The 17,206-nt window shown below is 39.9% G+C and overlaps 1 long non-coding RNA gene across 1 annotated transcript; it reads left to right on the top strand.

The window, feature by feature from the left end:
• Positions 1-383: 383 nt before the first annotated feature.
• On the top strand, positions 384-1,321 carry LOC112450625. The gene is made up of 2 exons (XR_003039294.1): positions 384-517; positions 1,054-1,321. It is a non-coding gene; the product is annotated as an uncharacterized LOC112450625 (long non-coding RNA).
• Positions 1,322-17,206: the final 15,885 nt, after the last annotated feature.

Below are 17,206 nucleotides of genomic sequence, written 5' to 3' on the forward strand. Positions count from 1 at the left end.
TGACAACCAAGTACCTAAGATCAGGATCACTGAGTGTAGTTACATCACATGAGGTGAGGAGTGAGTCTATCAGGAGCTTGGGCATAACTTTGGCTTCAGTGCCAAAGGTCAATGGCTCTGGAAAGGAGGCTGGTGCTGGAGCAGCATCCCTCCTGGTTTTTAATCACAGCTGCCCACAAAGTCCCTCAGACATTTTAGTTGTTCACGTTGGAGGCAACGATTTGCGATTTGCGTCTGCTGCAGAGCTCGCTTCTGTAAACTGAGTGAGCTGAGCTGGTGAGGTATGGCTGGAGAGACCTGTCTCTTCACCTGGAACTTGATAATTACTGAGTTGGAGGCAGCTGCTACTCGTTGGCAGTTTGAAAACACACCAGTGACTCCACCAAGACCATCTGAAAGAAGAGAAAAATGAGACAAAAACAAATAAGGGAATGTGTAGCTGCCAGCAGATGACTGAGTATCCTGATTAATTAAAAAAAAAAGTTACAGAGTTGTGTAGATGGAGCCAAAGACATTGGTGAGAAAAACTGAGATTTTTAATTGTTTTTTTTTAATGTATTAGAGTGGGCTTTAAATGTGGAGCTTTTCATAGCAGGCTATTTTGTGCATGCACACTATCCCTTTTTACCCTCGAAACCCAACAACACAGGAGTTGTTTTTACTGTTTGTGTGTGTGTGTGTGTGTGTGTGGGTGTGTTTTAAGCTCATCATATTTTATCCTGATTCTGTCAATCTTTATGCTGAAATGGTTAATAACTGAGAGGAAATTGTAAGGGGAAAAAATGAATTTTTTAAGCCAAACGAAGAATGTTCTTTCTCTGTATTTTGACATGTTTTTAATTCAGACTTTCTCTCCCCCTAGGAGCACAGAACAAGTGTTTCTTTATTTTTGTTAAATTGATGTGGACAGAATTATTTTCATAAATTTATTAAAAAGAAATTTCAGTTTAGAAAAAAATACCTGGATCAGTGTAGACGGGGCCTAAGACAAGCGAACAGGACGTATCGATGAAACACCTGAAGTCTCTTGGTTCTCCTCGCTCTGCCTTTCAGATTATTGACCCAGACACCTGTCGGGATCTGGGAAGTCGACACACACCGATGAAAGCAGCCAACACAGACAATCACGGCACACTACAGTGTGAGTCATGCAGAGCTGAGGTCAGTAATTCAGACATTCATGAAGAAAGAAAGGAAGCACCTGCTGGAAACGAGCTGCAGGGAGAGCGACTGGCTGACACAGAGCAGCATGGATGAACTGCAGAAGACAGTGACTTTAGGTTTAAGGCGTAAACTTTGTTAATTAAAATCTTCTCATGCAGCATTTTGTAGCTGGTGTATTTATACTCACTCACTTGCCCATTCTAAAACCCTCCAAAAAGTAAATTTATTAATTTTTCGATGTGTAAAAAAAAAAAAAAAAGGGATTTATGCTTTAACAGCATAAAGAACGGGACTCTTGTGAATCTCTGATGACCTCAACAAAAAACAAAACTAAAATTGATTCTTATTCAACATTGTTCAAAAATGATGGCATTAAAATGTAATTTTATTGTAAAATTACTTTTTAATGAGCATTTTCCTTTCGTTGACCAAAGTCTTTGTACAGTTAAAAAAGAGACTTTAAATCAAATTAACGTTGTTGAAGTACTGCAGTATTTTTTTTTCATTTAAGTCTTGATTTTACAAGATAAACTGTCCTGAGACATGAAGCAAATTTTATCACATGGATCCTTAATTCTTTTCAAATTAAAATTGCACCTTTTTAACACTACATTTAGTAATGTGAAGCTTTTCACAGCATTGTTCATTTACTGCTGAAACTTTGTCTTTCATACATGTTTGTCTGTTTCTGTGTTATTATTTGATCCACAGCCATTTATTCTGAGCTCAAAATTATCAGTAGTTTATGGAGCCCCTTAGGGGAAGCTGGTGAAAAAAAGCAATATTCAGAGTAGGTTTCTCGTGAGCACGGGAAAATATCTGGTGTTCATGGGGAAACGTTCTCACGGGCACACAGTATTATCTGGTGCGCCCAAGAAACTATTTGGTGTGTAGATAATCTTCTCAGTAGCCTATCGAACCAAATGCCCTTTAATTCTGACTCCTGTGGAGAATGTCTTCAAAAGAATATGAATCCTGAAAACGCAAAATGTTCCTGATAATGTCATCCAAAAACTCAATCGCGATGCTGGTAATCATAAAGGCTAACTGATTAACGGTGATGAAGCACAGTCGTCCTTATAGGCAAGTCTAAGATCAAACTATAGCTCAGCTAAATCTCTCATTTCTTTTCCTGAATTACACTAGATATTCTCTTATGCTCAACAATTGTGCGCATGTCTAACACTTTTCTGGTGTGAAAAAGATGACATTATGAGCACATCAGGATTATTTCTATGAGAAACATGAATTTTTTTTTTCACATTAAAACAGCTGGCTTAAAGCAGGGGAAAGTTACCAATATACCGATACACACATATATATATATATATATATATATATATATATATGTATATGTGTGTGTGTATAATACCAATATACAGTTGACAGACAACCAAAGAAACCCCCACACTGTGTTTGGCCTCTCATTAAAAGGAATTTAAACTGCTAAAACGGTGTGACGCAAAGCTTTTATGGTTTCGACACAGTGACTTTTTAACTTTGTGGTACACCTTGAAACCTGGAATTGTTCCATGCCAAGGGAACACATTGTACAGCCAAGGTGGTTCTGTGCTTTCTGCAACCTTTGTTCAAGAAATGTTCATTTAGCTGCTTATTTGGGGGGCTTGTTTTCATTCTTGTGCATCACGTAAAGTGATTTTCCCCTTTCAGTTTAACAAAATATTTTCCTCTTTATATCCGTCTTCTTACCCTTCCGCTCTCACTCCCCCTCTCCTCTTAGTGAGTCCTTATCAGTGCTTCAGGGACTGACTGACATTCACACGGACGCTAATGACACCACAAGATTTGAGGCGCTCAGCTCTCCCCTCTCGCCTCGCTCTCCCTATCTGTTTCTGCTTCTCATTTGTGCTACTTTTCCTCTTGTTCTCGCTTCCTGGGCAATTAGACAGAGGGAGAAGTCCCAGCTGGTTAGCCGTGGTAATCAAACATCTTTTTCTTGTCCATTTAACATTGGGATTAATTTCCTACAAGGTTAATTAAAGAGGCCCATCAGATAGAGCTGATTACTGCAAAGGTTACTGTGGCACCGCAGCTCACTGTTTCCACGCTCGTGTCTGAACACACATAATTGTATGTGCAGACAGAGTTAGGGAACTAATGTTTGAGGTGTCCGACGGTCAAAATGTACTGAATAAAATAAGGAAAATATTATTTTGAGCTCATGAAATGTTCCTCAAGTCAGCACAAGAATTTTATTTATCATTAATATTAATAGAAATATAGATCTTTCTCCTGTTTTTTGTTGTTGTTCGCTTTAGTAAAAAAGATCACTTTTCTTACACCGTTGGAAAGAGTGTCTGCTGGTGTTCTGAGCAAAGGTTCAGTTTTAACGCTTCAGTTTTGCATTTATTTCCCCTTGTTGGCTTGGTAGATACTTTCTAAGATTCACAAAATAACAATAATATTTGAATGTATTTAGTTAGGTTTCAAGCTACAGTCTGGGAGACAGGAGCCGTACGAGTTTCCATCCCATATTACCACCATCTTGATAAGTTTCAGAGAAAAGAGAAAGGAAAAACTCAAAAACCCAAACCTGTGTCGCAGGCGTCGCTCCATTAATCACTTGGTGCATTTTGAATAAATGGAAAGGCCAATTGGTTTAATAGAAATTGCTGATGTTAAATATAGTTTGGCTGCTCATCTTTACATCTGAATAGTAGCTGAGAACAAAGGTTGTCACAACAGACGCCACAAATCAAGTTATTTCTGTTTCCCCAAACTCCAAAACTATGATCTCATTCCATAACGCACAAAAACACACACAGTCTCAGTAAGCTGAGCAGCAGTCACTCCTCTAAATGCCAGCCTATTTCTGTTTATACTGCACAGTGAGACAGAGAACCTCAGGTGACACACACACACACATTTCTAAATACACACACACATGCGCAGGTTCATTAGCATGCTAATTGGAGGTGAGGACAGTGTGGTGTGGAGGTGGCAGAGAGCAGCTCCAGTGTATTAATCACAGGCTCAGTGTGACCAGCTGACTTCCCAAAACAGTCTCTGGTGGGGGAGGAGCAGCACAGACCTGATTCTGTCGATGTAAAGGTGTGAAAGGTTGGGGTTTGCAACGCTGGGACCATCCAACGTCTTTTTTGGATGATCTGTAAAGTTCACTCCACACTTCCTTCCACCCACTCCGTCCCACTGTCTATTCTCTCGCTCTTCGGCCAGCTGGGCGGCGGGGATGGGGCGCACAAGGAGCGCTGTGTTCACATGGGATCAGCATTCAAACACCCATTCACTTTATCTTGGTGCAAAACATATGGTCCGCCAAAGTATTTTTACAGTTCAAAGTCCATTTGTCACAGCTAATTCACAGTGTAAAGCATGACTGAAACAGAAGAAAACACTGTATTAAAATATATACACAAATTGTTTTCATCTTATTATTGGTAAAAGAGAGAACTGTAGCAGCTGACTCTTTGGCTCCTTGGAGGCAGATGGAAAAAGCTGTAAATTTATTCTCAAAGGCTTGTCATTGTGAGCTTTTAAGGGAAAACATTTTTTTAATACATGTGCTGTGATGAAGGAATGAACAGTTGTGTTTCCGTTTACTTTTCAGTTTGAAGCAAAGCCATGGAATACTGCTGAAATTAAATCAGCCGTCAGGCATATTTCCATCATTTGGTTTTGAAAGAATAAACTCTGGCCATCAGGTTGTGGTAGTATAGTCTGGCACATCCACAAAATGTGTTCACTGTGTTATATAATGGGAAAAAAGCGGTATTGCTCAGTTTTGGGGGTTTTTTTGCCTATAAATATTGTGATTTTTCTTTGTAAATCAGTGGGTCTGCTTCTATTGTATAATCAAAGCTTGGCTCGGCTAGAGGTGATGAAGAGCTCCAGGAAGGTGTTTATCTCTTAAATAAAGAGTAAAAAAACCTTTAAAAGCTGTCAAAATAAAACAGAGCTATTCTGTCAGAACAATCACAATTAACAGTCATATTCAGTCCAAAACTCATCATAATCCGCATATTTAAAAATATTTTAAATTTTTTTTAAGGGAATTTGATGTTTTTATTGAATAAACCCTCTTGTTTGATTCAGACTTATTGTTGAGGTTGAGAACGCCATTCACAGCTGCTTCTGATGGAGACCATCAGGTAACAAACAGTATTAAATCCACTCAATCATAGAAGCCTAGAAATAAAATCTTTAATATTAAAGATGAATACTTCTGTGAAAAAAGTGCACTGCGAAATATGTTGGAGTTTAAATGATGGAAACCCAGTGAATATTGGATTTGTTTAATTGGTGGTTGCAGAGCTCACCAAAGGGTCATGTGATCAGCTATGAGTAACAGAACTCTCTCGTAACATATATCTTTCATTTAAGTGGTATTTGGCTTCCTTTTGTTAAGAAAAGGTAACTACCTCTTAAAGCGAGCTAAAACATTTGCCTCGCTGAACTGAAATATCTTTTTCCACACCTAAGATCAAAAGCCCAGTGTTCGCCTGCTCTCCTAGCACCAGGCAGAGAAGACATTAACAATTACCACACATAATAATTTACAAACACTCAGTGCGGTGAAAAGAAAGGAGCCGACCGGCAGCTGGAATCACCCTCACCTGCCACCATGAGCTGAGCCAAAACCAAACACTGGTGGAGAAATGGAGCCTGTGCTGGAAGGACCCACAAACACAGGCAGACAGGATGGCAGGTCTGATATCCAATCCAGTCTTTAAAGCTTGAACCAAATGTAGGAGTCCAAAGAGCAAAAACTAAATCCTGACAGACACCAAGATGTCAAGAAAGTGGAGGGTTTTACAAGGAGGGACTGATAACTGAGTACATACTAAAGAGCATGAGAGACAGGTGTGAACTAAAGGAACAACGGTGTACAAAGGAAAGGGTGCTACAGTATCAATAGAACAGATTACGGTACAAGAGACAGGGACAAAGCTACAGGAAATCAAGACAAATTGAGCAGAACAAGAAAAGAGTATAAATCTATCACATTTCAAGCCAAAGACCCAAACCCAGACTGGAAACACAACATGAACACAAATGAAATGAAAACTCAGCCAAATGCTACCGATGTCTATCCTTGTTTTATCTGCAGAAAATCTTCCATATAAAGATTTCTGTCTGGGGTTCTTCGGTTGTGTTGAAATTACATTTGCATGATCCAGCTCCTTATCCAATCAAGGTACTGATTAGTGGCGCCCACTAAAAAGTGCTAAAAAAAAAATTAGCCACTGGGACTATGTGTATTAGCAAGGCACAAACGTTGACACTCAGTCATTCAGTTCTGTGGCGGTCCTGGATTTACTTTAAATTTATTGTTGCTTCCTTCTCTGAAAACAGCTGCTCTGCTTAACCGGAGAACCGAGGCTGCCAAAGCAAAGAGCTGAAACCACAAGCAGATAGGAGGAAAATTGCTCCCACTAATGTTTCATCAACAGATTATTGTTACATAAAACACCTTTATTAATGTTAAATGCCAATAAAATGCAGCCCAAGTTCAGCTTCATGACATTTGAGCTTCGGTTTGTTTTTATGAGACTCTTTACTGTGCCAAGTGGCTAACAGTGAGGGAGCTGACTGACATAAATAAGTCAAAAGATCTGGTGTGAGATGCAGAAAAAGCAAGTAAAAAAAAAAAGAAAAGAAAAGCCAATGTAGCAGCCAGAAGTAACCTGCTGTTACTGTAACAAGGGACCCCGATAACACGGTAATAACGGGCTAATCGTATTTGGGTTCAGAAACCACAACATGCTAATTCAATTAGCTTAATAAGCCCCTGCAGATAAAGGGCTTGTTTCAGCTGTCGTGATTGGCTCAAGGTCCCAGGGAGGCTGTCCTCTGGGGTAGTTTGTCTCAGCGTTTGTCGCCACCAGTAAAGAGAGGTAACCACCAGTCTGTCTGAATGTGTGTGAGTTACCGTTTTTCTGATTTTAAACACATGTGGACATACCTTTGGGAAATTTGCATTGTCGGTGTTGGAGTTGTTTCCATGGTTATCCAGACAGATACCAGTCTTATCAACAGATGCCACCTAGAGGACAATTCATGCAGGAAGTGCTTAAATATATATATATATATAATTAGTTATATTCCAAATGTGACTTCAAGTAGAGTGACTTAACCACAGAAGTGCTTCACATGGGTTCAACCAACAGACTCACAGCGCCTCTTAAAGTTTCAACAATGAGATGGGGGGGAAAAAAGTTGCTCGTCCTTTGGAACTTTCTTTATTGTTTGTCTTCACAAACACGCAACACAATGCTGAACAAAACGGTTCTTAGTCTATTGTCCTGGTGCTGTGTCTCAGTCCGCTCTGAGCGTCTGTCTCAGTGCGAGGCTCTTTGTGTGGAGATGCGCCGAAAAGCACGGACACATTGTTTCACCGGCTGAGGAGGAGAATGGAACTGTTACAGTGCCGAGAATTGGCAGCTGAGCCCAGCGAGGAGATTCTCCACACAGTATTAGGGGAGAAGGATCACAACGCTCCACCGCCACGCTGGCCCCCGCTCACCCTTCACACACACACATACCAAAACTACAGCTTCTGCTCCCTCCCTTTTCTCTGTGAAATTTGCAATCTCTCTTAACCCTTTGTTTCTCTGCAGACGAGCTAATCTGTTTATGGGTGTTTGCGAGGGTGCCTTTGTTTGTACATATGCATGCACACACACATTAATCTGCAGGCCAGGAGCCAGCTGACACCAGCAGAATATAACATCTATCCCCAGAGATTTCCCCTACACACACACAAATAAACACACATACGGTGTTTATTTCTTGCTTGCTTTTCATGTTTCTTCTCCTGTAGTCCCTAACGTACATGCGTGTGTACGTGTCCAGCTACATGCATATTCCACCTAGCTATAGAAAGTGGGGGGATGGTGCCTCTGATCAGCAGTATGCCTAGCAGATAAGAGCGGAGGCAGTGTCAAATGAGCAGAAGCAGTCAGTGTAGGCAGCGAGCGCATGGTGTCTGGAGGCAGAGAACTGCTGTAAACAACACAGCTTGTATTTAAAGAAGGATTTGTTTAGGGCTGAAGGGTGGGGAACGGGGGAAGCGCAGTTGAATCTTTGCCGTACACTTCAGCAAAGTAAAAAAAAAAATTCTCAGTCTAACTGGGCCCATTTCTCTCCTCGCATCAGCTCGATCCTCCACCCCCCCCGCTTCATCAAACGTCACAGCAATTTGAGAGATTAGACGGCGCGGATTAGACACCACAAGGCTGCTTTTTTTTTTCTTTCTTTTTTTTTTTAAGCGTTGGATGCCATTGTGCTCCGTTCTTTCCAGCCTTTTCATTTCATAAGACGATATTATATCAAGTGGTGGTAAGACTCTCACATTCACAATAACCGCCGTCGCGGTTGATTCATTGACTGTAGGATATGTGGCAGTAATTATGTAAGAAGTAAACACCCTCCTCTGGCTGCTTATTCCACCTTGCAGTGGCAGAACTTGTTTATTAGTTGGCCTTACCAGATTTCTCCACCTCTACTTCTTCTCTGATTAATGAGATACGCACACAAACTCATGCAAACACACACACGCACACACACTCTCTCTCAGGCACGTGCTCTCAACACCAACTTAGCGGTGCTATTAGTAATGATTGAACCCTATCCAGTGGATGTAATATATTAGCAGGGAGATTATTCTGACGTTAAAACATGTTCCCTGCGCTGACAGCATCATCAATCACCCTCACGCCGCCTGTAGAAGACTCACACACTGGACATAATTGCTTCAGCATGGGGTTGACGGGGGGGAGGAGGAGGAAGAGGGGGGAGCGGCGGGAGAATGTTTGAGATTTTGAGCGACTATTTGTGTATTCAAACAGGCAAGTGCAGAGCTGTGGAAACTGGCCTTTGATGGTGATTCAGATAGGACTGAAATGAGCTCTAATTTGAGCCACAAAGGACACCAAGAATTATGGGCGAAAGCGATTGTGGAAGAAGCGAAATGTGTCTAATGGGCTGTCCACACAGGGATGGGGATTTTGTGAATATGCAAAAGTGGTTCTAGCGTTTCAGCCTTGAGTCTACACGCAAACGGCATTTTGGAATCCCCAAAAGGGTGTTTTTTTGTTTGTTTGTTTTTTAAAGAAAGGATTCCAGAGTTAAGACTTCTTTAAACGCCACCCTTGTATTTTTGTAGAGACGGCTAAAAGTCAGCCTTTTGAAACGATGATGTCATAACTCCACCTCTAATCTAATTTACAATCCGAAGGTGTCCTCTTCTTCTTGCTGTGTTTACGTTTCGCGCCCACCGTGTAAGCTTCACGTGCACCACTCCTCATTTCCTGTTCATGGCGTCATTCCATGGCAGCGTTACAGCTCCACGTACGGGCCTGGCATCGTCACATGGTTACAGAATTTTGGGCGTTTCCGTGCGCGTTAGGGCATTTCTGGAAACAGCGCCATGTTTATGAGGAAATTTTAAGAAATGCCAAATAAAAACGATTGTTTTAGAAAAACAAGCTTCTCAACAAACGTGGAGAAAACTATACCTACTTAAACCTACTTTTGATTAGCAACAGGTAAAAAGACAGTTTGGCCATTCGGGTGCTCTTCATTTTCAGATTTTGCCCTCATGTTTTTGATGTGGTTAATTTGTTTTTAGACATTTCATTTAAATCTTTGGACTCAACTCGTTAGCGTAACTTTACATTACCTAAAAGCAATAGTTTTGATCCTTCAAAGTAAAGTTCTGTGGAAAGGTTCTTAATAATTTATGTCTTACCCGTTGTAGGTAGCTCTGTGAAAGTTTAATTCTGACTGACGACTAGTCTGAGCAGAGCTAGGAGCGCCCTAAAATGATTCCAGTCTCAAATGTTTCCCAGTGCTTCATGCAAAACGATATTTTATAAACCTTTACGTCTCTTTCAGTTGTGAATTACTGTGCACGGTTATTTTAGCAATAAACTCTTTTTCTCCAAACTGATGTTATTCAAAGAGCTATCTACAACAGGTAAGATATTCTTTGCTCATACAGAACCCCGCTTCTAAAAATCTGAACTATCACTTTCAAAGTCTTTGTAATGTTCCTGTTTTATTTCATTGAAAATTTCAGCAAAATGCTTTTAGTTTTTAAGTTATCTACTTAAATATTTTAGCATCATTATCGCTAATTCAATACAACCCATATATAACAATTATAATGCTGATGGTGGCCTTACTGACCAAATACATAATACATAAAGAGTTATAAATAATTGACCTAAACAGCATAACTGCTTAATAATAATAATAATAATAATAATAATAATAATAATAATATGTGTGGAAATGTGGTAAATGTAATTTTACCTTCATTCAGCAGCTCATTTTAGAAGTGTTTGTTTCACACAAGCTCAACAAGAATAAATGATTTAACAAACATTATGTTTATGTTAGGGAAAATGATTTATATTTAGGGCTAAGTCGTCTTTTTTTTTCTTTTTTGGGAGCAAACTTTGACCTGAAGGCAACAAAGCTCAGTTAACTGAGTTTGGTTACACAGTATCTTTAATTTGTGTCAAAAGCGAGCCGCTCATGGGTAGAAAACCTCAACAATAGATTTTCTCATTTAATGTTTCACTGCTACTTCAGTGTTTTGCTCAGTTGTACTGTTAAGTCAAACTTTATTTATACTTAAATAGTGCATTTTAAGCAGAAAGCAACCCAGTAGTAATGAAGATAAATAATTCTGTCAGAAAATATATATAAAAGAAGAACTCTATGGACACATAAACAGACAGACAGACATATCTTAATACAAATACCGACAAATACAATAAAAACGTCACCATATGCTTGTGTAAAGGAAAGTTTTGAACCTGCTTTTAAAAAATATTAACTGTGTTTAAGTTAATAGCTCCATTTTTTTTTCTATTACTAGCTTTCTGTTTTGTGAGCAACTTTTATAAATGATATTATTTTCTTTTTGATCCGTCTGTATTTCTGGTATTTTTCCAACCCTGCGGTTTAGCTTTGCTCCCACCTGCACGGGACTTTATCATCTCTGAGCCGCAGTATTCTCATGCTGCTCACAGGAAGGTGTAGATGCCAGCCTCACCACGGTGTGTGACGCAGACCTTTATGTTTCTGTTATCTGATATAATTCACGCTTTTCCATGCCTCTTCTCGTCTCTTTTTTTTTTTTTTGTCAGTAGCAGAGACCTCTCTAGCTCTCTCTGTAATGTGATCCAGTGATTAGTATTCAGCTCAGGTGTCAGGATGGAAAGCAGAGTGGCTGCCGAGAGGTGTGTTGAATCACATCACTCATATTCCACTCTGTGTGTGTGTGTGTGTGTGTGTGTGTGTGTGTGTGTGTGTGTGTGTGTGTGTGTGTGTGTGCGTTAGAGAGAAAGGACCCAAATCAATCTTTTATCATTGACCGGCCACTAAGCGTTGTGCGTGCAAGCGTCACTCTGCTTTGTTTAAACACACATTTACCATCTAAGTGAGCTGCTGTGCCGCCATTTGTCAGTTTCGCCCTGCATGGCATGTGTGTGTGTGTGTGGGTGCATTTGTGAGCATGCGTTCACACACACACATGCCAAGGTCAACTGCACCTGATCGGTGTTCTCTGGTAAATGCAGACAGTTTTTTTACTGAATAAATGAAATGCTGGCGTTCCCACAGAGGAACCCCTTGCAAAATAATAAATCCAAATAAGGAAAGTCATATTTGTTAGACATTTCTAATTCTAATTAGACCAATTTCTTGTGCAGACTACTAATTGTTTACATGACTGGATTAATTGCTGCTAAACATATTTACAATGTTTCACAGGCTTTCAGCTTGTTAGTATAGTTTTAATATAAGCAGCATTATGAGAATAATGGTTCGGTTCTAGCATAAAATACGAGAACCAAGGATAAAATATTTATGGACCAAAAAGCAACAGTGTGAAACACATATAGGCATAAGTTGTCAAACATCCTGGCAGTCCAAAAACATATGAACTAGGTCCACCTGCTGTGATGTACAGCACGAAAGTGTTTTCCAAGGAGCAAACTCAGCGAGGTCGAGAATAAACTCTTTTAGGCAACGCCACAGAAATCTTTCCAAAGCTGCACCCAGCTACACAAATGTATGCATTAGTCTCAATTCATGGACACACTGCTGAGCACTGGGAAACTGCAAAAAAATGAGCCAACACACAAATTTGTTTCACATATTTTTAAAACCTATACAATACCAATCTGGTCGGCCATTAAAAATGTATGACTATAAATGTGAAAAATGACTAATGATCATGAAACCGAACAAGGTTTTTTTTTTTCTGAAAAGTCTAACACCTAAACCAAAGGCCAGGATGTAAGTTCTGCTGTACCAGAAGCCACAGTCACACATAGAGAAAGACAAACAGGAAGCTGCTCAAATAATATCATTACACTGGTCTATATAAAGTTGGCAGAGTTGTAGCTAAAGCAGAATATTCAATTTTTAACAGTGCAGATGAATTCTTGGGAAAGATTCCTCAAGTTTTGTACCGATAAAGAGCATCACCCAGATTGTGAACAGTTACTTCTTGTTTATTTTATTAGACTGACTTTAAATGGACTTCTTGGAGCTAAAATAATAAGTCAGGAAAAGGAAGACTTCATTAGTGGTCCTACAGTAACTGACTTTATGAACAATACTGGAAACATTCACAGCATTCAAACCTCCACCGAGGCCATAGTGTCAATAAAACAAAGTGCAACCATGATCATGATCTGAATCACCATCAAAATTTAAGCAACTGTTTTAACCTTTGACCCCATGAACCTTGAAATCAACAGGCATCATCTTTGACCCATGAGGTGTCCAGCTGTGCAGTTTAACATTCCTACGCTACGCTGTTGTAGAGTTTGCTTGGGGTCACCAGTGATCTTGACATTTGACCTGATCAGCACCAAAATGCCATCACTTGTTCCTCGTACGACGTTTGATGTGTCCTGAAAACTTCATGAAAATCCATTCATAGGTTTTTGAGTAATCCTCTGCACGGACAGACAAACAAACAAACACTACCGAAAAAAACCTAACCTCCTTGGCAGAGGTAATCATTTACTTTGTACGGTAAGACTTTTTTTTTGGTGCCACAGTGATCTAAACATCCGTCTTTTTGTCTCTCAGTAACAGACTTCTTAGCTACACACCGTTGGACCGGGCCTGCAGGAGATGCTCTAATCATTTTCATCTTGTCGATTTTCTTACAGAGCTTTGAATATTTTGCTGCATTTTTTGACATTTTGAGTCTCGAAGCATCCAACTGGTGATGATTCAGAGAAAACCAAACATGGTCACCAACTAGTTTCCTAACATATCAGGTGTGCCTCAGGTGATTTGGTCCTTCAAATTAAAATTTAGAATAGAATAGATAAGAATAAAATAGAATAGAAAGATACTTTATCGATCCCCTGAGGGAAATTGGTCTGTCACAGCAGCAGACAAATTCAAAATTAAAAGCATTAAAAACACCACTCAAAATAATAAACAATGCAAACAGCAACCATTGAGTACAAAATAAGACAGAGGCAGTACAATGATGGCAGGGTACATATAATTTTAATATTTACTATAGCACTGTGCAATGATGGCAGAGTATACAGAAGAACAGTTTTACAGTAGTTGTGTTCAGGTACGAGTTTACTGGTGCTTATCTGTTTGACACAAATGAGCTGGCATAAAGTGAAAGTGCAAATGGCATGAATGATGTCCTGCAGCATTCGCTGTGGCAGCAGAGCTGAGTGACTCTGTTAGGAAAGGAGCTTCGCTGCCTTTGTAGGGTGTCATGAAGAGGATGGGACGGATTGCCCATGATGGAGAGCAGATTGTTCACTGACCTTATGTTCCTCACTGACACAAATGTCAGGTAGTTTTAGCTAAAAGTAAAGTAGTTTCCCAGTTTTAATTCAGGAGGTAAAAATGGAGTTTACCATAGACTGTAATTTGTTTGTAATGCTGTAACATTGCAGGTATTTATACCAAACATCAGGGTCCGGTACATGCAACCATAGGAAGAATACTTTTGTCATGACTTTTATCTAACAGAGGACAACAGAAAAGGAAACTGAAAACCACCACAATGGAAAAGGGCTAAAGGAACATACAATCTAAAGCACTTTGCATCAATGCAAAGCAAGAATGACTGATTCAGATGAAACACAGGAGCTTAAAGGGATAGTCTAGTCCAGTGGTCCCCAAAGTTGGGGTCGGGACCCCTCTTTGGGTCATGAAACATCAACTGAGGGTCCCCAGAAAATCTTCAGAAACCAAGTTAAATGTAAAAAAAAAGCTGGTAATAGCAACTGAACAACATCCGTGTTGCTACATAAAGTATGTGAGCTCTGAGCATAGACCGTGTATTTGCTGATGGTGCAGAGGCTGTGAGTGACAGGTGTAGCGCCGCAGTCAGATCCCCACCCACCGCCTTCCCTGGAGCGGGTCACACCAGCTTGAGCTGCCGGCCTGACACCACTCCGGCCTCACCTCACCTGATAAATGAAAAAAAAAAAACACAAAAAAAAACGATAGGAGTAAATGATAAGAGTGGTGGCATTTTACAGCAGCTGACTGAGCCAAAACAGAGGGGTACAGGGTTGCACCCAGGCCACACTAATTAAAATTTGTTTATTTTTGTCCAGCTCCTGCTATTGTTCCTCTCAGTGCAGATATATTGAAGCAGATGCTGCTTGCAAAGAAAGCACAACCTACCCTGCTTGTGTTTAAGTAAAGTGAAGTAAACGTTAACGTGTTTTTAAATTTCCTTATTCAGAAAACATCTGAGGCTACAGCCCTGCATGTCCAGGTCTAACCCCACCAAGAATAAATAATACTACAACATAATTTTAAAAAAACTGGTTCAAAGCTGCCTTTCTTCATTATTAAAGTGTACTCCAGTAGATTAAATCATAAACATGGAGGTGGCTGCCAAGGTGGGTACAAAGTGGGCATGATGGCAGCTCACTGACGATGTTAAATATATAAATTAAAGAGGATGTCTTTGAGCGCTCCGTTTTCTCACAAGTTTCTTGCAGTTTTGCGTCTCCCAGCAGTCACAGCCCGGTGAGATACTGGTTTAAATACGCCAGTACGGGAGATTAATAAGCACCACCCGTGTTTGAGCAACGCCCCAGCACTCTCCAAGCTCTACAAAACCTCAGCGGGAGTGTTTAACATGTTTTGCTTTTTTATTTAGACCTGGGGAGATGGTATTAAGTTATCACCTTTGCGTAAAGCCAAGGTCAAATTAATTGGCTTTAATTTGTATTGTTTTCTTAACAAGAGAACATACCTTCCAGTTTCATATTTATCAGACTTTCTGTTTGACACACAGTCTATACAACACTGTTTACTGTTCGGACTGGATGAAAAAAACAGTACAGTATGAGTTAGATTTATTTTTTACTTTTTAAAGTAAAGGCACCGTTTGAGAAATCCTCCCAACATGACCGGCTACTTTAGAGTCTTAATGCTAACAAAAGGTGGTTTGTTTTTCTGCTCTGCTTCTGAGTGAATTATTGTCTGTTTAAAAGAAGCAGGAAAAAAGAACGAATTTGGTCCTCTTTTTTGTGTGTGTTTTCTTGTTGTACCAAATCTGTATCAAACTGTGACCCTAAAGCCGAGGAGCATACAGGACTACAAATTACCGTGTCTCGAACTACCAAAATATCAAGAATGAATGCTAAATTAGATCTCCAGCTGCAGCTTACGCCTGCAAAAATAAAAAAAAATCAGCATAAAGAAATTTGCATTACTTTTGTGTGGGGCTACATCTCCAGTACCTAATAATAAACAGTCAGATAAAGATTTTATTCAAAAAGCTTTGGGGGGACAGTGGGAAATTAACATTAGGAAACAGATATTATATCTAACAATTTGTTTAAGTAATACTATGTCCCTGGCGGCTGTTTATGTACATTATGTCATCCAAAGGAAAAATACAATACGTACAACATGTCACAATAATCAGTCCATAACCCAGAAAATACCTTAACAGCCTTTTTTTTTAATGCTGCAACTTGCCAAGCGCAGAAACCTCAACTTTAAACCTTGTTTTCTTTAATTTAAATCCTGCTTTTCTACTCCCAGCCTTCGGAGGGGATCGTATCGGTTTGTGTAACACATTGTATTAACAGTTTTAGTTTGTAAAAGTGTGCAATTTACACCCTGAAACCCACCACCTCTTAGAAAACATCTCAAAGTCTGAAGCTGAAAAGGAAAAAAGGAAAATCTGAAAAACATTCTGATTTTTTTGTTGTTGTTATAATAAGACATTTTCAGCAATATCTCCTGTCTGATTATGTTTTCGTACTTTAAATGGACCGCAACATAGTTTAGTTGGCAGTCTGGTTCTTGTGCTGACAAAAGGTTGAATTTATTTTATTACAGTATAAATTTCTAGAAACACAAGCCGGCTGTAAAAATATTACCATAACAAATATCACAAATGTGTACAAAGCATGCTTTTCTGAAAGGTAAAGCTGCTGCGCGCAGGTACACAGGGGGATAAAAGGAGAAGTCGTGTGTGCGTCTGAATCCTGAGTGTGTAAGTGTGTGTGGCCGGCGGCTGAAAGAGACGTGTGTGCATGCATTAAAATCGGGGATTTTCTTGTCAGAGTAGCAGGGTTGGGGATTAGTTTAGGATCTGACTGAGATGTATGAGAGGAGGGCTGATGACTTTAGCCACATAAAGAGATGACTGAGCAAATGTGGGCACATACATCAATATCAGTGGCGAGCGCATTATAGAGACGCGTAGCAGGGTGAAAAAAAAACGCACACACACACACACACACACTCAGGAGGCAACTGTGGAGGTTTTATTTCTTTATGCATCACTGGAGAGAAGGAAATTAATATTGAAACCGTTCCTATGGAAGATCTTTATGCTTCCCTTAACTCCAGAGTCACAAAATAGATGCCAGTGGCACACATACACCCATCCTGCTGAGAGACAGGCACTAAAATAACCTCTGTTCCAGCTGGTGGGCCACTGAGGCTCCTGCTGTGTTGTTTTAATGGGGAAAATTAGCCAAGCAGAAAGGTGGATCCTGTTTGTTATGCTCCACTGTCCCCC

This window comes from Kryptolebias marmoratus, linkage group LG9 (assembly GCF_001649575.2).
Source record: "Kryptolebias marmoratus isolate JLee-2015 linkage group LG9, ASM164957v2, whole genome shotgun sequence".
NCBI classification, from domain to species: Eukaryota; Metazoa; Chordata; class Actinopteri; order Cyprinodontiformes; family Rivulidae; genus Kryptolebias; species Kryptolebias marmoratus.